Consider the following 22813-nt stretch of genomic DNA (forward strand, 5'->3'; position numbering starts at 1 on the left):
ACACACACACCCCTCTCCCACACACCACACACTCGCTCTCATCCACTCACACTCTCTCTCCACACACACAGCCACTCTTCTCTCTCTCACACACTCTCTCACACACACACACCCACTCTCTCTCTCTCACACACTCTCTCACACATTCAGACTCTCTCACACACATTCACACACACACTCGCTCTCACACACACTCTCACACACACTCGCTCTCTCACACACACACTCGCTTCACACACACACTCACACTCTCTCTCACACACACACTCACACTCTCTCACACACTCACACTCTCTCACACACCCTCTCCCACACACACCCTCTCCCACACTCACACCCTCTCCCACACTCACACCCTCTCCCACACTCACACCCTCTCCCACACTCACACCCTCTCCCACACTCACACCCTCTCCCACACTCACACCTCTCCACACACCCGCTCCACACTCACACCCTCTCCCACACTCACACCCACACCCTCTCCCACACTCACCACACACCCTCTCCCACACTCACACACACACCCTCTCCCACACGCACACCCTCTCTCACACGCACACCCTCTCTCACACGCACACCCTCTCTCACACACACACCCTCTCTCACACACACACCCTCTCTCACACACACACCCTCTCTCACACACACACCCTCTCTCACACACACACCCTCTCTCACACACACACCCTCTCTCACACACACACCCTCTCTCACACACCCTCTCACACACACACCCTCTCTCACACACACACTCTCTCTCTCACACACACTCTCTCTCACACACACACCCTCTCTCACACACACACACTCCCTCACTCACACACACACACCTCTCACACACACACCCTCTCTCACACTCACACTCTCTCTCACTCACACACACACTCTCTCTCACTCACACACACACTCTCTCTCACTCACACACACCCTCTCACACACACACCCTCTCACACACACACCTCTCTCACACTCACACACACCTCTCTCACACACACACCCTCTCTCTCACACACACTCTCTCTCTCACACACACCCTCTCTCACACTCACACACCCTCTCTCACACACACACATCCTCTCACACACACACTCTCTCACTCACACACTCTCTCACACACACACTCTCTCACTCACACACTCTCTCACACACACACTCTCTCTCACTCACACACACACTCTCTCTCACTCACACACTCTCTCTCACTCACACACTCTCTCTCACTCACACACACACCCTCTCACACACACACCCTCTCTCACACACACCCCCTCTCACACACACACTCTCTCTCACTCACACACACACCCTCTCACACACACACCCTCTCACACACACACCCTCTCACACACACACCCTCTCACACACACACCCTCTCACACACACACCCTCTCACACACACACCCTCTCACACACACACCCTCTCACACACACACCCTCTCACACACACACCCTCTCACACACACCCTCTCACACACACACCCTCTCACACACACACCCTCTCTCACACACCCTCTCTCACACACACCCTCTCACACACACCCTCTCACACACACACCCTCTCACACACACACCCTCTCACACACACACCCTCTCTCACACACACCCTCTCTCACACACACCCTCTCACACACACACCCTCTCTCACACACACCCTCTCTCACACACACCCTCTCACACACACACCCTCTCACACACACACCCTCTCACTCACACACTCTCTCACACACACACTCTCTCTCACTCACACACACACTCTCTCACACTCACACACTCTCTCTCACTCACACACTCTCTCTCACTCACACACTCTCTCTCACTCACACACACACCCTCTCACACACACACCCTCTCTCACACACACACCCTCTCACTCACACACTCTCTCACACACACACTCTCTCTCACTCACTCACACACTCTCTCTCACTCACACACACACCCTCTCACACACACACTCTCTCTCACTCACACACTCTCTCTCACTCACACACTCTCTCTCACTCACACACACACCCTCTCACACACACACCCTCTCTCACACACACCCCCTCTCACACACACACTCTCTCTCACTCACACACACACCCTCTCACACACACACCCTCTCACACACACACCCTCTCACACACACACCCTCTCACACACACACCCTCTCACACACACACACCCTCTCACACACACACCCTCTCTCACACACACCCTCTCACACACACACCCTCTCACACACACAACCTCTCTCATTCTCTCACACACTCACCCTCTCTCACACGCACACGCAGTCACTAAGTGGATTGGCCATGCTAAATTGCCCCTTAGCGTCTGAAGATGTGCAGGTTAGGTGGATTGGCCATGCTAAATTGCCCCTTAGTGTCAGGGGAATTAACAGGATAAATACATGAGGTGACGGGAATGAGGCTTGGGTGGGATTGTGGTCGGTGCAGACTCGATGGGTTGAATGGCCTCCTTCTGCACTGTAGGGATTCTAGGATTCTCGGATGAGGGAATTTTAGAACCGAGATGAGGGGGAATTTCTTCGCCAGAGGGTTTGGTGAATCTGTGGAACTCTTTGCCGCAGAAGGCTGTGGAGGCCGGGTCATTGAGTGTCTTTAAGACAGAGATAGAAAGGTTCTTGATTGGTAAGGGGGTCAAAGGTCACGGGGAAAAGGCGGGAGAATGGGGTTGAGAAACTTATCAGCCACGATCGAATGTCAGAGAAGACTCGATGGGCCGAATGGTCTAATTCTGCTCATACATCTTATAGTCTGGTGATTTTCACTCCAAGGTGAGTTTGGAGAAGTTGGGTTGTTCTCCTTGGAGCGACAGCGATTGAGGGGAGATTTGATCGAGGTGAACGAGATTATGACAGGTTTAGGGCAATGAAAAGCTAAAAGTTCAAAGTTTATTTATTAGTGTCACAAGTAGGCTTACATTAACACTGCAATGAAGTCACTGTGAAAATCCCCTAGTCGCCGCACTCCGGCGCCTGTTCGGGTTACACTGAGGCAAAATGTAGCACCTAACCAGCACGTCTTTCGGACTGTGGGAGGAAACCGGAGCACTCGGAGGAAACCCACGCAGACATGGGGAGAATGTGCAGACTCCGCACAGTGACCCAAGCCGGGAATCGAACCTGGGTCCCTCTCACTGTGAGGCAGGAGCGCTACCACTGTGCCACCATGCTACCCATTAGCTGATGGGACAAGGAGGGGGAGGGGGACACAGATTTAAGGTTTTGGGTGAGAGATAGAAGGGGGAAATTGTGGGGAGGAGTGTTTCTCACCCAGCGAATGGTAATGAGCTGGATCTTGCTGCCTACGAGGGTGGTGGAAGCTGAGATGATGAATAGTTTCCAAAGGAGATTGCATGGGATTTGAGGGATATGGGAATAGAGTGGGGGGAGAATCGGACTAATTGGAGTGCCCTACAGCTAGAGAGCTAGCATGGATTCGATGGACTGAACAGCCTTCTTCTGTGCAAGAAACTACAAAGGGTCGTGAATGTAGCCCAGTCCATCACGCAAACCAGCCTCCCATCCATTGACTCTGTCTACACTTCCCGCTGCCTCGGGAAAAGCAGCCAGCATAATCAAGGACCCCATGCACCCCGGACATTCTCTCTTCCACCTTCTTCCGTCGGGAAAGAGATACAAAAGTCTGAGAACACGTACCAACCGACTCAAGAACAGCTTCTTCCCTGCTGCCGTCAGACTTTTGAATGGACCTACCTTATATTAAGCTGATCTTTCTCTGCACCCTAGCTATGACTGTAACAGTATATTCTGCACCCTCTCCTTTCCTTCTCCCCTATGTATTCCATGAACAGTATGCGTTGTCTGTATAGCGCACAAGAAACAGTACTTTCCACTGTATCCCAATGATCAAAATGAATGGGGGAGCAGGCTCGAAGGGCTGAATGGCCTCCTCCTCCTCCTATCTTCTATATTTCTATTACTCTAACCGCCCTCCCTCATGATAAGACCCCAGAGAATCTGCAATGCATTGAACACTCTTTCCTTGGCCAACTAGGTCCTGGAGCGAGATTCCAATCAAGGCTATCCCAGCTGGCAGGCTAGACGCCAACTTACTGAGCCACAAGGCCCCCTCTGGGCTCAGGTCATGGACAGGTCACGCACCAGGCAGGGTTGGTGAATGAAACCTGAAGGAGAGGCATCAGTCTGCGCCAAGACAACCCTATCTCCAAGGCCCAAGGCCTCAGTCCAAGGCCCAGATCCCTCTCAGCAGTGGATACATTGGCAGCACCAGCCGTCACGCTGTTTTTTTTCTTTCCAACCAATGACGGGACGCGCACAGGAATCGCCAAACGGCAGCCTTGGGCAGACTTTGAGCGTCAGTACGGGCATGACTGAGGGGAAAGGTTAACCAGCGAGCTGCAAGCGGAGAGAGAAACCGCTCACTCTGCTCTCCCCGTGTGTGAGAGACATGGACTGTGTACAAGCCTCGTGCCAACCACTGGAATGGCCTTGGGAGGTTTCTGACAATCAGAAGACAGGATCAAATGCCAGGCACTCTAACGTCCACCCGAGCTGGCGTATCAGAGAGTCTGACAGCACAGAGAGAGGCCCTTCAGCCCATCTTGTCTGTGCTACCCATCAAACATCTATTCCTTATCCCCTATGTACTCTATGATCGGTATGCTTTGTCTGTTTGGTAGACAAGGAACAATACTTTTCACTGTATCCCAGTACATGAGACAATAATAAATCAAACAATACTTTTCACTGTATCCCAGTACATGTGTCAATAATAAATTAAATCACGTTGATCTTTCTCTACAACCTTGCTATGACTGTAACACTACATTCTGCACCTATGTTATACATTTGGCACGGTGGCACAGTGGGTTAGCACTGCTGCCTCACAGCGCCAGGGACTTGGGTTCAATTCCCAGCTTGGGTCACTGTCTGTGTGGAGTTTGCACGTTCTCCCCGTGTCTGCTCCGGTTTCCTACCACACTCCAAAGATATGTAGGTTAGGTGGACCACCCATGCTAAATTGCCCCTTAGTGTCCTGGGATGGGTAGGTTAGAGGGATTAGCGGGGTAAATACATGGGGTTACGAGGATAGGGCCGAGGTGGGATTGCGGTTGGTGCAGGCTCGATGTGCTGAATGGCCTCCTTCTGTACTGTAGTGATTCTATGATTCTAATCCCATTTTCCCTGCACTTGGCCCGGAGCCTTGTGTGCTACGGCGTTCCAAGTGCTCATCTAAATGTTGTGAGGGTTCCAGCCTTTACCCCCCTTTCAGGCAGCGAGTCCCAGATTCCCCCCCACCCTCTGGGTGAAAACGTTTTTCCTCAAATCCCCTCTCACTCTCCTGCCCCTTCCCTTAAATCTCTGCCCCCTGGTTACTGATCCCTTGACGAAGGGGAAAAGTTTCTTCCGAACCACCCGATCGACGTCCCTCATCATTCTGTACTCCTCAATCGGGTCCTCCCTCAGCCTTCCCTGCTCTAAGGAAAACACTTCACCTGATGAAGGAGCAGCGCTCCGAAAGCTTGTGGCTTGTGCTGCCAAATAAACCTGTTGGACTTTAACCTGGTGTTGTGAGACTTCTTACTGTGCCCACCCCAGTCCAACGCTGGCATCTCCAAGGAAAACAACCCCAGCCTATCCTACCTCTCTTCAGAGCTGGAACGCTCCATCCCAGGCAGCATCCTGGTGAATCTCCTCTGCACGCCCTCCAGTGCGAACACATCCTTCCTGTAGTGTGGTGACCAGAACTGCACACAGTGCTCCAGCTGTGGCCTCACCAACATTTTATACAACTCCATCACACAATCCACAGTGCAGAAGGTGGCCATTCGTTCTGCACCAACCGCAATCCCACCCAGACCCTATCCTCATAACCCCATACATTTACCTTAGCTAGTCCCCCTGACACTAAGGGGCAATTTAGCATGGCCAATCCACCTAACCTACACATCTTTGGACACTGAGGGGCAATTTAGCATGGCCAATCCACCTAACCTGCACATTTTTGGACACTAAGGGGCAATTTAGCATGGCCAATCCACCTAACCTGCACATCTTTGGACACTAAGGGGCAATTTAGCATGGCCAATCCACCTAACCTACACATCTTTGGACACTAAGGGACAATTTAGCATGGCCAATCCACCTAACCTGCACATCTTTGGACTGTGGAAGGAAACCAGAGCACCTGGAGGAAACCCCACGCAGACACGGGGAGAATGTGTCCCAAGCCGGGAATCAAACCCATGTCCCTGTGAGGCAGCAGTGCTAACCACTGTGCCACCGTGACGCCCTCACAACCCCCCCCCTGCTCTTATATTCTAAGCTTCGGCTAATAAAGGCAAATATCCCATATGCCTTCTTAACCACCTTATCTAGCTGTCCTGCTGCCTTCAGGGATCTTTGGACAGGCACCCCAATGTCCCTCTGGCCCTCTGTACCTCCGAGGGTCCTACCATTCACTGTGTATCCCCCTTGTCTTGTTAGTCCTCCCAAAATGCATCACCTCACACGTTCCAGGGTTAATTTCCATTTTCCCCTGCTCTGCCCGTCTGACCAGCCCGTATATCTCACCCTGTAATCTAAGGCGTTCCCCCTCGCTGTTTACCACACCATCATTCTCCAGGTCATTACTGATTTTACCCTCACATTCACCTCGAGATCATTAACACAAAGAGCAAGGGACCCAGCACCGAACCCTGCGCTACACCACTGGACATGGGTTTCCAGTCATACAAACAACCTTCGACCATCACCCCCTGCCACAAAGCCAAATTTGGATCCAATTGCTTCATCCCGAACATCCACCCCATATTCATGGCATCGCTACAGGGCAGAAGGAGGCCATTCAGCCCATCAAGTCTGCACTGACCACAATCCCACCCAGGTCCTTTCCCCGTAACCCCATGCATTTAGCATGGCCAATCCCCCTAACCTGCACATCTTTGGACACTAAGGGGCAATTTACCATGGCCAATCCACCTAACCCGGACATCTTTGGACACTAAGGGACAATTTAGCATGGCCAATCCACCTAACCTGCACATCTTTGGGCACTAAGGGGCAATTTAGCATGGCCAATCCACCTAACCTGCACATCTTTGGACACCAGGGGACAATTTAGCATGGCCAATCCACCTAACCTGCACATCTTTGGACATTAAGGGGCAATTTAGCATGGTCAATCCACCTAACCTACATATCTTTGGACACTAAGGGGCAATTTAGCATGGCCAATCCACCTGACCTACACATATTTGGACACTAAGGGGCAATTTAGCATGGCCAATCCACCTGACCTACACATATTTGGACACTAAGGGGCAATTTAGCATGGCCAATCCATCTAACCAGCATATCTTTAGAGTGCGGGAGGAAACCGGAGCACCCGGAGGAAACCCACGCAGACACGGGGAGAACGTGCAAACTCCACACAGACAGTGACCCAAGGCTGAAATCGAACCCAGGTCCCTGGTGCTGTGAGGCGGCAGTGCTAACCACTGTGCCACCGCGCCACCGATTTGAGAACGTCACAACTGAGTTGGGGTGGTCATGTGGGCAAGAGGGGGAGGGAAGCTCGTTTACCAGTCTCTGATGGAGAGCACGGATCTGGGATGCGCGCTCAAGGTAGGCTAAGGAAGTGCTACAAGGATACTCTTGAAGGCTTCGCTTGGGAGTTTGAGTCCTGGGAGAGACTTACGTAGGATTGGCAAACAAATTTGAAGAACAGTGCGACCTCCCTCCCAGGCTAACCCAGAGGCAGAGAGAAAATGTGAGGAGATTAAGACCCAAGCCAGTGACTCCCCCAACAACTCAATCCTCCCCACTGACCTGCCCCTCTTGCACCAGGACCTTCGGATACAGATCAGCCTTGGCAATCGCCCAGGTACCCACCGGAACGCTACCAAGCATTCTCGATGATGAATGTGGTCATTGGCACCTCAGAAGGCGAAATGGAATTTGACAGGTTGGCTGGTGGGGTAGTTTTGCACTGAACAGCCAATAGAAACATAGAAACGAGAAGCAGGAGGAGGCCATTCGGCCCTTGAAGTCTGCTCCGTCATTCATCTTGATCATTGGCTGATCATCAAATTCAATATCCTGATTCCCCCCCTTCCCTCCATATCCCTCGATCCCTTTAGCCCCAAGAGCAAAATCTAATTCCTCCTTGAAATCACACAACGTTTTGGCCTCAACTACTTTCTGTTTTCATGAATTCCACACCTCTGGGTGAAGAAATTTCACCTCACCTCAGTTCGAAAAGGTTTATATATTATTATTTTTATTAGTATCACAAGTAGGCTTACATTAACACTGCAATGAAGTTACTGTGAAAATCCCCCAGTCGCCACACTCCGGCACCTGTTCGGGTTACACTGAGGGAGAATTTAGCACCGAACCAGCACGTCTTTCAGACTCTGGGAGGAAACCGGAGCACCCGGAGGAAACCCACGCAGACACGGGGAGAACGTGCAGACTCCACACAGACAGTGACCCAAGCCAGGAATCGAACCCGGATCCCTGGCGCTTTGAGGCAACTGTGCTAACCCACTGTGCCACCGTGACCTTTTTGCCAATGGTAACAGGTCCTTTCTGTCCATTCGATCTCCTCAGTCAATCCCTTCTGTTCCAAAGAGAATCATTACGGCGCAGAAGACAGCCATTCGGCCCATCGAGTCTGCGCTGGCATGATGGGACGAATGGCCTCCACTGTGCCACCGCTTACCCATTATCCTCAAACTATGACCCCTAGTTCTAGACTCCCCCCACCATCGGGAACATTCTTTCTGAATCTACCCTGTCTAACCTTGTTAGAATTTTATAATCAATCCCCACTCTAAAAACCGCCAGGGGAAAACACTCAAATAACAACCCGACATTAGCCCAGATCAAAACAAACATTCCAGCAACTAGGATCAATTATGCTGCTGCAGCATCAGGATATGGGCGACCGGTTATAGACAAAGCGACACCTATAAACAGAATTGACTGCTAAAAAAATCCTGCACAAGAAACATTGACACAAATACATTACTGTCAAGGCAGAGTCAACTCAAATACATTAAAAGGTCGTGAATGTAGCCCAGTCCATCACGCAAACCAGCCTCCCATCCATTGACTCTGTCTACACTTCCCGCTGCCTCGGGAAAAGCAGCCAGCATAATCAAAGACCCCCACGCACCCCGGACATTCTCTCTTCCACCTTCTCCCGCCGGGAAAAAGATACAAAAGTCTGAGGTCACCTACCAACCGACTCAAGAACAGCTTCTTCCCTGCTGCCATCAGACTTTTGAATGGACCTATCATATATTGAGTTGATCTTTCTCTACACCCTAGCTATGATGTAACACTACATTCTGCACTCTCTCCTTTCCTTCTCTATGAACGGTATGCTTTGTCTGTATAGCGTGCAAGAAACAATACTTTTCACTGTATCCCAATACATGTGACAATAATAAATCAAACAATACTTTTCACTGTATCCCATGACATGGATCTACGATACATGAAGTTGGGCGGCACGGTAGCGCAGTGGTTAGCACTGCTGCTTCACAGCTCCAGGGACCTGGGTTCGATTCCCAGCTTGGGTCACTGTCTGTGTGGAGTTTGCACATTCTCCTCGTGTCTGCGTGGGTTTCCTCCGGGTGCTCCGGTTTCCTCCCACAGTCCAAAGATGTGCGGGTTAGGTTGATTGGCCATGCTAAAATTGCCCCTTAGGGTCCTGAGGTGCGTAGGTTAGAGGGATTAGCGGGTAGGATATGGGGGTAGGGCCTGGGTGGGATTGTGGTCGGTGCAGACTGGATGGGCCGAATGACCTCTTTCTGCACTGTAGGGTTTCTATGATTTCTATGATCTTTCTCTACACCCCAGCTATGACTGTAACACTATATTCTGCACTCTCTCCTTTCTTTCTCCATGTACTCTATGAACGGTATGCTTTGTCTGTACAGTGCGCAAGAAACAATACTTTTCACTGTATCCCAGTACATGTGACAATAATAAATCAAACAATACTTTTCACTGTATCCCAGTACATGTGACAATAATAAATCAAACAATACTTTTCACTGTATCCCAGTACATGTGACAATAATAAGTCGAATCAAAAGGATATAGAGAGGGCAGAGAGGATTAGGGAGGGGATTACAGAGTTTGGGGTCAAGGCAGCTGAAGACACAGCCACTAATGGGTTAAAATTGGGAGTGTCACAGCAGAGCAGAATGAGGGGGCAGAATGGCCTCGGAGTGTTCAGGGGGCTGGAGGAGATTATGGAGATGGAGACAGGGGCTATGGGGAGGCAATTTGAGCATTTAAAATCGAGACACTGCTGTACCAGGACCCAATGTAGTTTAAGCTTAACTTAAATTTATTTTATTAGTGTCACAAATGGGCTTACATTAACACTGCAATGAAGTTACTGTGAAAATCCCCTAGTCGCCACACTCTGACGCCTGTTCGGGTTACACCGAGGGAGAATTTAGCACCTAACCAGCACGTCTTTCAGACTGTGGGAGGAAACAAGATCACCCGGAGGAAACCCACGCAGACACTGGGGGAGAACGTGCAGGCTCCACACAGACAGTGACCCGAGCCGGGAATCGAACCCGGATCCCTGGCGCTGTGAGGCAGCAGCGCTAACCACTGTGCCACCGTGCCGCCCAGAAGAATGATTGTGGCAGGAACGCAGTGGTCTTTACCCAGTCTCTCTCTCTTTTATTAATTGCCCCGTGTTTAGTTCAGGAGCTGGTGATGCTGTGTATCCAGCTCCAGGGCCTCTGATGAAGTTGATTTGTTAACATCACGGCTAACAGCTCGGTAATAACGGGGTTAAAAATGGGCGTTTAACTTGGACCTGGACAGGATTCATCATTTTTTCCCTAAACTCTGCCGGGAGCCTCAGAGGGGGGGGGGCTTAATTTTTTTAATTCATTCGTGGGACATGGGCGTCGCTGGCCGGGCCCAGTATTTATTGCCCATCCCTAGTTGCCCCTTGAGAAGGTGGTGGTGAGCCGCCATCTTGAATCGCTGCAGTCCACGTGCTGTGGGTTGACCCACAATGCCGTTGGGGAGGGAGTTTCAGGATTTTGACCCAGCGACTGTGAAGGAACGGCCGATATATTTCCAAGTCAGGATGGTGAGTGGTTTGGTGGGGAACTTGCAGGTGGTGGTGTTCCCATTTATCTGCTGCCCTTGTCCTTCTAGATGGAAGTGGTTGTGGGTTTGGAAGGTGCTGTCTAAGGATCTTTGGTGAGTTGCTGCAGTTCATCTTGTAGATGGTCCACACTGCTGCTACTGAGCGTCGGTGGTGGAGGGAGTGAGTGTTTGTGGATGGGGTGCCGAACTCGATAAGGGTCGATAGAGCACAAAAATGACAGGTTAAAGATGAGGGAACGCTTTTCTTTTCCCAATCGGGACCATTGGCACGGGCGCACACCCGGGCCTGGGAGAGGAAGGGGGAGAGATAATGGCAATGTCACACCGTTTGCATAAGGATCTCTCGCTGCAGACTGTCCGGAAGGATGCCAGTTGGCTGGGAGCCATCCTTGAAAGGAAGGAGACGATTAAAGGGGAAGGGAGTCCGAGACAAGGCGTCAATTCTGAAGGTCATTTAAGACACCCAAAAGGCCACCTTGACAAATTTGTGACCACGGGCTGGCTGGAAGGGGGCCAGGCAAGTGCGACAGGCCCCAGTCAAAGCAAAGGGCTTCAACACAAACATTGCAACGCCCAAGCCCAGTTAACTGGCACTGCTCAACAACTGGACCTAAGCAATCAAACGAGACGCTTTATAAACAGGAAAAGAAAAGCCATTAGACTGTCCCCTTTTCACTGCACAACCCCACCCAACAGAAACACACTATGTACAAAAGAGACAGCATTATGTGGATGTGGATCATGCCGTGCATTAGTGGCCAAGTGCAGCAGAACGGGAAATGAATTTCAAAGCAATCTAATTGTCCAGACTGTTGTTCGGATCCGAGCTCCCAGCTTCACAGACTGCCCCATCATTAGGAGTGCCACTTTTATTCCTCACTCACCCCACCTCACATCGGCTCGTATTCTGTGCGCAGTGTCATCAATGTGGCACGGTGGTTAGCACTGCTGCCTCACAGCGCCAGGGATCCGGGTTCAATTCCCGGCCACACTGTCTGCGTGGAGTTTACACATTCTCCCCGTGTCTGCGTGGGTTTCCTCCGGGTGCTCCGGTTTCCTCCCACAGTCCGAAAGACGTGCGGGTTAGGTCGACTGGCCATGCTAACCTGTCTCCTAATGTCAGGGGGACTAGCTAGGGTAAATGCATAGAGTTATGGGGATGAGGCCTGGATGGGATTGTGGGTTGGTGCAGACTCGATGGGCCGAATAGTTTCTTTCTGCACTGCAGGAATTCTACGATTCCCTCTCTGAAATGTGGCCTGCCATGCCATAAAACTGCAACACAGGATTAGAGACTGTGTGTGTGTCACTGTGTAACACTGGGATACAGTATTAAAGAGTGTGTGTCACTGTGTAACACTGGGATACAGTATTAGAGAGCATGTGTCACTGTGTAACACTGGGATACAGTATTAGAGAGCGTATGTCACTGTACAACGCTGGGATGCAGCATCAGAGAGTGTGTGTGTCACTGTATAACACTGGGATACAGTATTGGAGAGTGGGTGTCACTGTATAACACTGGGATACAGTATTAGAGAGAGTGTGTGTCACTGTATAACACTGGGATACAGTATTAGAGAGTGTGTGTCACTGTATAACACTGGGATACAGTATTAGAGAGAGTGTGTGTCACTGTATAACACTGGGATACAGTATTAGAGAGAGTGTGTGTGACTGTCTAACACTGGGATACAGTATTAGAGAGTGTGTGTCACTGTATAACACTGGGATACAGTATTAGAGAGAGTGTGTGTCACTGTATAACACTGGGATACAGTATTAGAGAGTGTGTGTCACTGTATAACACTGGGATACAGTATTGGAGAGTGGGTGTCACTGTATAACACTGGGATACAGTATTAGAGCAAGTGTGTGTCACTGTATAACACTGGGATACAGTATTAGAGAGTGGGTGTCACCGTATAACACTGGGATATAGTATTAGAGCAAGTGTATGTCACTGTATAACACTGGGATACAGTATTAGAGCAAGTGTGTGTCATTGTATAACACTGGGATACAGTATTAGAGTGTGTGTCACTGTATAACACTGGGATACAGTATTAGGGAGTGTGTGTCACGGTATAACACTGGGATACAGTATTAGAGCGAGTGTGTGTCACTGTATAACACTGGGATACTGTATTAGAGCGAGTGTGTGTCACTGTATAACACTGGGATACTGTATTAGAGCGAGTGTGTGTCACTGTATAACACTGGGATACTGTATTAGAGAGTGTGTGTCACTGTATAACACTGGGATACTGTATTAGAGAGTGTGTGACACTGTATATATGGAGTAAGGGGAAATATGAAGACATAAGTGGGACTAGGCATAAAATGGTTCGGCACAGACAAGAAGGGCCAAAAGGCCTGTTTCTGAGCTGTAATTTTCTATGGTTCTATGGTTCTATAAGGCAGCAAATTAGAGGAGTAAATTGGAAGGAGGTATTCTCGGGGAAATCTACTGAGAAGAGGTGGCAGTTTTTCAAGGAATGTCTGTCTAGGGTTCTACAGGACAATGTTCCGAGCAGACGGAGGAGTTGGTAGGTTAAAGGAACCGTGGTGCACGAAAGCTGTGCGGGACCTAATCGAGAAGAAAAGGAAAGCGTACAAAAGGTTCAGAGAGCTTGGCGAAGATAGGGATCTAGATGAGTATACGGCTTGTAGGAAGGGACTAAAGAAGGAAATTAGGAGAGCCAGAAGGGGTCACGAGAAGGCCTTGGCAGGTAGGATTAAGGAAAACCCTAAGGCGTTCTATAAATATGTGAAGAGTAAAAGGATGAGACGTGAGGGAAAAGGGCCTATAAAAGGTGAAGGCGGGAAAATCAGTACGGAACCAGTAGAAGTGAACCAGTAGAGGTGCTGAATGAGTATTTTGCCTCGGTTTCCACAGAGGAGAAGGACCTGGGTGGATGTACTGCGGGCTTGGGGTGGACTAAAAAGATTGAGTATGTGGACTTTAACAAAGAGGTTGTGCTGGAATCTTTGAGTGGCATCAAGATAGATAAGTCGTCGGGTCCGGATGGGATGTACCCCAGGTTACTGTGGGAGACGAGGGAAGAGATTGCAGAGCCTCTGGCGATGATCTTTGTGTCGTCGATGGAGACGGGAGAGGTGCCGGAGGATTGGAGGATTGCGGATGTGGTTCCTATTTTCAAGAAGGGGAATAGGGATAGCCCAGGAAATTACCGACCGGTGAGTCTAACCTCAGTGGTTGGTAAGCTGATGGAGAAGATCCTGAGGGACAAGATTTATGAGCATTTAGAGAGGTTTAGTATGCTCAAGAATACTCAGCATGGCTTTGTCAAAGGCAGATCGTGCCTTACGAGCCTGGTGGAGTTCTTCAAAAATGTGACTAAACACATTGACGAAGGGAAAGCAGTAGATGTGGTTTATATGGATTTTAGCAAGGCGTTCGATAAGGTCCCCCATGCAAGGCTTCTCGAAAAAGTGAGAGGGCATGGGATCCAAGGGGCTGCTGCCCTGTGGATCCAGAACTGGCTTGCCCAAAGGAGGCAGAGAGTGGGTATAGATGGGTCTTTTTCTAAATGGAGGTCGGTCACCAGTGGTGTGCCCCAGGGATCTGTTCTGGGACCCTTGCTGTTTGTCATTTTCATAAATGACCTGGATGAGGAAGTGGAGGGATGGGTTGGTAAGTTTGCCGACGACACGAAGGTTGGTGGGGTTGTGGATAGTCTGGAGGGATGTCAGAAGTTACAGAGGGACATAGATAGGATGCAAGACTGGGCGGAGAAGTGGCAGATGGACTTCAACCCAGATAAATGCGTAGTGGTCCATTTTGGCAGGTCAAATGGGATGAAGGAGTACAATCTAAAGGGAAAGACTCTTAGTACTGTGGAGGATCAGAAGGACCTTGGGGTCCGGGTCCATAGGACTCTAAAATCGGCCCCGCAGGTGGAGGAGGTGGTTAAGAAGGCGTATGGTGTGCTGGCCTTTATCAATCGAGGGATTGAGTTTAGGAGTCCGGGGATAATGATGCAGCTATATAAGACCCTCGTCAGACCCCACTTGGAGTACTGTGCTCAGTTCTGGTCGCCTCATTACAGGAAGGATGTGGAAAAGATTGAAAGGGTGCAGAGGAGATTTACAAGGGTGTTGCCTGGATTGAGTGGCATGCCTTATGAGGATAGGCTGAGGGAGCTCGGTCTTTTCTCCTTGGAGAGACGTAGGATGAGAGGAGACCTAATAGATATTGAGAGGCATAGATCGGGTGGACTCACAGAGGCTTTTTCCCAAGGTGGAAATGGCTGCTACGAGAGGACACAGGTTTAAGGTGCTGGGGGGTAGGTACAGGGGAGATGTTAGGGGGAAGTTTTTCACACAGAGGGTGGTGGGCGAGTGGAATCGGCTGCCGTCAGTGGTGGTGGAGGCAAACTCAATAGGGTCTTTTAAGAGACTCCTGGATGAGTACATTGGACTTAATAGGATGGAGGATTATAGATAGGCCGAAAAGGTAGGGATATATTCGGCACAACTTGTGGGGCCGAAGGGCCTGTTTTGTGCTGTAGTTTTCTATGTTTCTATGTATAACACTGGGATACAGGATTAGACACTGTGTGTCACTGTAGAACACTGGGATACAGTATTAGAGAGAGTGTGTCACTGTCTAACACTGGGAAACAGTATTAGAGAGTGTGTGTCACAATATAACACTGGGATACAGTATTAGAGACTCTGCGTATCAGTGTATAACACTGGGATACAGTATTAGAGCAAGTGTGTGTCACTGTCTAACACTGGGATACGGCATTAGAGAGTGTGTCACTGTATAACACAGGATACAGTATTAGAGAGAGTGTGTCTCACTGTATCACACCGGGATACAGTATTAGAGAGTGTGTGTCACTGTATAACACTGGGATACAGTATTAGAGAGAGTGTGTCACTGTATAACACAGGATACAGTATTAGAGAGAGTGTGTCTCACTGTATCACACCGGGATACAGTATTAGAGAGAGTGTGTCACTGTCTAACACTGGGAAACAGTATTAGAGAGTGTGTGTCACAATATAACACTGGGATACAGTATTAGAGACTCTGCGTATCAGTGTATAACACTGGGATACAGTATTAGAGCAAGTGTGTGTCACTGTCTAACACTGGGATACGGCATTAGAGAGTGTGTCACTGTATAACACAGGATACAGTATTAGAGAGAGTGTGTCTCACTGTATCACACCGGGATACAGTATTAGAGAGTGTGTGTCACTGTATAACACTGGGATACAGTATTAGAGAGAGTGTGTCACTGTATAACACAGGATACAGTATTAGAGAGAGTGTGTCACTGTATAACACAGGATACAGTATTAGAGAGAGTGTGTCTCACTGTATCACACCGGGATACAGTATTAGAGAGAGTGTGTCACTGTCTAACACTGGGAAACAGTATTAGAGAGTGTGTGTCACAATATAACACTGGGATACAGTATTAGAGACTCTGCGTATCAGTGTATAACACTGGGATACAGTATTAGAGCAAGTGTGTGTCACTGTCTAACACTGGGATACGGCATTAGAGAGTGTGTCACTGTATAACACAGGATACAGTATTAGAGAGAGTGTGTCTCACTGTATCACACCGGGATACAGTATTAGAGAGTGTGTGTCACTGTATAACACTGGGATACAGTATTAGAGAGAGTGTGTCACTGTATAACACAGGATACAGTATTAGAGAGAGTGTGTCTCACTGTATCACACCGGGATAAGAACATAAGAACATAAGAAATAGGAGCAGGAGTAGGCCATCTAGCCCCTCAAGCCTGCCCCGCCATTCAATAAGATCATGGCTGATCTGACGTGGATCAGTACCACTTACCCGCCTGATCCCCATAACCCTTAATTCCCTTACCGATCAGGAATCCATCCATCCGCGCTTTAAACATATTCAGCGAGGTAGCCTCCACCACCTCAGTGGGCAGAGAATTCCAGAGATTCACCACCCTCTGGGAGAAGAAGTTCCTCCTCAACTCTGTCTTAAACCGACCCCCCTTTATTTTGAGGCTGTGTCCTCTAGTTTTAACTTCCTTACTAAGTGGAAAGAATCTCTCCGCCTCCACCCTATCCAGCCCCCGCATTATCTTATAAGTCTCCATAAGATCCCCCCTCATCCTTCTAAACTCCAACGAGTACAAACCCAATCTCCTCAGCCTCTCCTCATAATCCAAACCCCTCATCTCCGGTATCAAACTGGTGAACCTTCTCTGCACTCCCTCCAATGCCAATATATCCTTCCTCATATAAGGGGACCAATACTGCACACAGTATTCCAGCTGCGGCCTCACCAATGCCCTGTACAGGTGCATCAAGACATCCCTGCTTTTATATTCTATCCCCCTCGCAATATAGGCCAACATCCCATTTGCCTTCTTGATCACCTGTTGTACCTGCAGACTGGGCTTTTGCGTCTCATGCACAAGGACCCCCAGGTCCCTTTGCACGGTAGCATGTTTTAATTTGTTTCCAGTATTAGAGAGTGTGTGTCACTGTATAACACTGGGATACAGTATTAGAGAGTGTGTGTCACTGTATAACACAGGGATAGAGTATTAGAGAGTGTGTGTCACTGTATAACACTGGGATACAGTATTAGAGAGTGTGTGTGTGTCACTGTATAACACTGGGATAAAGTATTAGAGAGTGTGTGTGTCACTGTATAACACTGGGGTACAGTATTAGAGAGTGTGTGTGTCACTGTATAACACTGGGATATAGTATTCGAGAGTGTGTGTGTGTCACTGTATAACACTGGGAAACAGTATTAGAGAGTGTGTGTGTCACTCTATAACACTGGGATACAGTATTAGAGAGAGTGTGTTTCACTGCATAATACTGGGATACAGTATTAGAGAGAGTGTGTGTCACTGTGTAACACTGGGATACAGTATTAGAGAGAGTGTGTTTCACTGTATAACACTGGGATACAGTATTAGAGAGAGGGTGTGTCACTGTATAACAATGGGGAACAGTATAAGAGTGTGTGTGTATCACTGTATAACACTGGGGAACAGTATTAGAGAGTGCGTGTGCCACTCTATAACACTGGGATACAGTATTAGAGAGAGTGTGTGTCATTGTATAACACTGGGATACAGTATTAGAGAGAGAGTGTGTCAGTGGAGAACACTGGGATACAGTATTAGAGTGTGTGTTACTGTGAAACACTGGGATACAGTATAAGAGTGTGTGTGTGTCACTGTATAACACTGGGATACAGTATTAGAGAGAGGCTGTGTCACTGTATAACACAGGATACAGTGTTAGAGAGAGTGTGTATCACTGTATAACACCGGGATACAGTATTAGAGTGTGTCACTGTATAATACTGGGATACAGTATTAGAGAGAGTGTGTGTTACTGTATAACATGGATACAGTATTAGAGAGAGAGTGTGTCACTCTGTATAACACTTAGGTACAGTATTAAAGTATGTGTGTGTCACTGTATAACACTGGGATACAGTATTAGAGAGAGAGTGTGTCACTGTATTACACAGGATGCAGTGTTAGAGAGAGTGTGTATCACTGTATAACACTGGGATACAGTAATAGAGAGAGTGTGTTTCATGTATAATACTGGGATACAGTATTAGAGAGAGTGTGTGTCACTGTGTAACACTGGGATACAGTATTAGAGTGCGTGTGTGTCACTGTATAACACTGGGACACAGTATTAGAGAGAGAGTGTGTCACTGTATTACACAGGATACAGTGTTAGAGAGAGTGTCTATCATTGTATAACACTGGGATACAGTATTAGAGAGAGTGTGTTTCACGTATAATACTGGGATACAGTATTAGAGAGAGTGTGTGTCACTGTGTAACACTGGGATACAGTATTAGAGAGAGTGTGTGTCACTGAATAACACTGGGATATAGTGTTAGAGAGTGCGTGTGTATCACTTTATAACACTGGGATACAGTATTAGAGAGAGTGTGTGTCACTGAATAACACTGGGATATAGTGTTAGAGAGTGCGTGTGTATCACTTTATAACACTGGGATACAGTATTAGAGAGTGTGTGTGTCACTGTATAAGAGTGGGATTCAGTACTAGAGGGACAGCGTGTGTCACTGTATAACACTGGGATACACTATTAGGGAGTGTGTGTCACTGTATAACACTGAGATACACTATTAGGGAGTGTGTGTGTGTCACTGTATAACACTGGGATAGAGTATTAGAGTGTGTGTCACTGTATAACACTGGGATACAGTATTAGAGAGTGTGTGTGTCACTGTACAACATTGGAATACAGTATTAGAGAGAGTGTGTGTCACTGTATAACACTGGGATACAGTATTAGAGAGACTGTGTGTGTCACTGTCTAACACTGGGATACAGTATTAGAGAGTGTGTGTGTCACTGTATGACATGGGGATACAGTATTAAAGAGTGCGTGTCACTGTATAACACTGGGATACAGTATTAGAGAGTGTCTATCACTGTATAACACTGGGGTACAGTATTAGAGAGTGTCTATCACTGTATAACACTGGGATACAGTATTAGAGAGAGTGTGTGTCACTGTATAACACTGGGATACAGTATTAGAGAGAGTGTGTCACTGTCTAACACTGGGATACAGTATTAGAGAGTGTGTGTGTCACTGTATAACACTGGGATACAGTATGAGAGAGACAGTGTGTGTCACTGTCTAACACTGGGATACAGTATTAGAGTGTGTGTGTCACTGTCTAACACTGGGATACAGTATTAGAGAGTGTGTGTGTCACTGTATAACACTGGGATACAGTATGAGAGAGACAGTGTGTGTCACTGTATAACACTGGGATACAGTATGAGAGAGAGAGTGTGTGTCACTGTCTAACACTGGGATACAGTATTAGAGAGTGTGTGTGTCACTGTATAACACTGGGATACAGTATGAGAGAGACAGTGTGTGTCACTGTCTAACACTGGGATACAGTATTAGAGTGTGTGTGTCACTGTCTAACACTGGGATACAGTATTAGAGAGTGTGTGTGTCACTGTATAACACTGGGATACAGTATGAGAGAGACAGTGTGTGTCACTGTATAACACTGGGATACAGTATGAGAGAGAGAGTGTGTGTCACTGTCTAACACTGGGATACAGCATTAGAGAGTGTGTGTGTCACTGTATAACACTGGGATACAGTATGAGAGAGACAGTGTGTGTCACTGTCTAACACTGGGATACAGTATTAGAGTGTGTGTGTCACTGTCTAACACTGGGATACAGTATTAGAGAGTGTGTGTGTCACTGTATAACACTGGGATACAGTATGAGAGAGACAGTGTGTGTCACTGTATAACACTGGGATACAGTATGAGAGAGAGAGTGTGTGTCACTGTCTAACACTGGGATACAGTATTAGAGAGTGTGTATTACTTTGTTGCATCTCATGCAAAATCAAAGGAATTCCTGAAATAAGAATGCGCGGAAAGAGGCCATTCGGCCCATGATGCCTATCCTGGCTCGTTAGATTAATTTTCCAACTATTGCCAGTACTTCAAGTAACCAACTCTGAAATGATGATATGATCACCTCCAATCCGCACTGGAGCTCCCGACAAATGTGTAAAGGAAGTCTTTCCTCACATTACCTCTCAATCCTTTCCCGTCTCCCTGTCAAATCTCCTCCACTGGAAGCAGTTTACCCCGACTAACTCCAGCAAACAGCCTGCTCAAGAACAATCTTCTCAAACCTGTCCTGCCACCTGAAAGGTTTTGCGTACGCCCAGGTCCCCTTGTTGCTTCACCCTCTTTAACATTATACTGTCTAATTCGGAACGTGGGCAGCACGGTGGCACAGTGGTTAGCACTGCTGCCTCACAGCGCCAGGGACCCGGGTTCAATTCTGGCCTTGGATCACTGCCTGTGTGGAGTCTGCACGTTCTCCCCGTGTCTGCACGGGTTTTCTCCGGATGCTCCGGTTTCCTCCCACAATCCAAAGATGTGCGTGTTCGGTGGATTGGCCATGCTAAATTGCCCCTTGGTGTTCAAAGATGTGTGGGTTAGGTGATTGGCCATGCTAAATTGCCCCTTGGTGTTCAAAGATGTGTGGGTTAGGTGGATTGGCCATGCTAAATTGCCCCTTGGTGTTCAAAGATGTGTGGGTTAGGTGATTGGCCATGCTAAATTGCCCCTTGGTGTTCAAAGATGTGTGGGTTAGGTGGATTGGCCATGCTAAATTGCCCCTTAGTGTCCAATGATGTGCGTGTTTGGTGGATTGGCCATGCTAAATTGCCCCTTAGTGTCCAAAGATGTGCAGGTTAGGGGGATTGGCCATGCTAAATTGCCCCTTAGTGTCCAAAGATGTGCGTGTTTGGTGGATTGGCCATGCTAAATTGCCCCTTAGTGTCCAAAGATGTGCAGGTTAGGGGGATTGGCCATGCTAAATTGTCCCTTGGTGTCCAAAGATGTGTCGGTTAGGTGGATTGGCCATGTTAAATTGCCCTTTAGTGTCCAAAGGTGTGTGTGTTTGGTGGATTGGCCATGCTAAATTGTTTCTTGGTGTCCAAAGATGTGCAGGTTATTTGGATTGGCCATGCTAAATTGTCCCTTAGTGTCCAAAGATGTGCAAGTTAGGTGGATTGGCCATGCTAAATTGCCCCTTGGTGTCCAAAGATGTGCAAGTTAGGTGGATTGGCCATGCTAAATTGTCCCTTGGTGTCCAAAGATGTGCAGGTTATTTGGATTGGTCATGCTAAATTGTCCCTTGGTGTCCAAAGATGTGCAGGTTATTTGGATTGGCCATGCTAAATTGTCCCTTGGTGTCCAAAGATGTGCAAGTTAGGTGGATTGGCCATGCTATATTGTCCCTTGGTGTCCAAAGATGTGCAAGTTAGGTGGATTGGCCATGCTAAATTGTTCGCTGGTGTCCAAAGATGTGCAGGTTATGGGGATTGGCCATGCTAAATTGCCCCTTAGTGTCAGGGGGATTAGCAGGGTAAATATGTGAGGTTATGGGGATAGGGCTTGGGTGGGATTGTGTTCAGTGTAGACTCGATGGACTGAATGGCCTCCTTCTGCACTGTAGGGGTTCTATGATTCTAACGTCATTTCCCGTTCCGTGTGCACCGTTCTCGAGCCTGTCCCCTCTTGTCCTGCTCACAGCTCACCGTAGGGTAGAGTACACACTTATTGCCCCACGCACAATGGGCGGAATTTTACCGGCAGCCTCCCCGAGGTTCGTACGATCTCCCCCGAGGCCGATGGAGAATGCCGTTCCCAGAGCCTCGCCCACCCCCGGATCAGTGCCGTCGTGCCGGTAAAATTCCAGCCGATGTGTTCAACAGCATCAAAGAACAACAAAGAACGAAGAACAGTACAGCACAGGAAACAGGCCCTTCGGCCCTCCAAGCCTGTGCCGCTCCTTGGTCCAACTAGACCAATCGTTTGTATCCCTCCATTCCCAGGCTGCTCATGTGACTATCCAGGTAAGTCTTAAAAGATGTCAGCGTGCCTGCCTCCACCACCCTACTTGGCAGCGCATTCCAGGCCCCCACCACCCTCTGTGTAAAAAACGTCCCTCTGATATCTGAGTTATAGAATCATAGAAATCATAGAAACCCTACAGTGCAGAAAGAGGCCATTCGGCCCATCGAGTCTGCACCGACCACAATCCCACCCAGGCCCTACCCCCAC

At 48.5% G+C, this 22813-nt stretch overlaps 1 protein-coding gene across 4 annotated transcripts in view; it reads right to left on the reverse strand.

The window, feature by feature from the left end:
- LOC144510033 (zinc finger MIZ domain-containing protein 1-like) overlaps positions 1-22813 on the reverse strand; it is a 255124-nt gene that overhangs the window by 152345 nt on the left and 79966 nt on the right. The gene's annotated exons all lie outside the window — the stretch shown is intronic.

The sequence above is a fragment of the Mustelus asterias genome, chromosome 22 (assembly GCF_964213995.1).
Source record: "Mustelus asterias chromosome 22, sMusAst1.hap1.1, whole genome shotgun sequence".
NCBI lineage: Eukaryota > Metazoa > Chordata > Chondrichthyes > Carcharhiniformes > Triakidae > Mustelus > Mustelus asterias.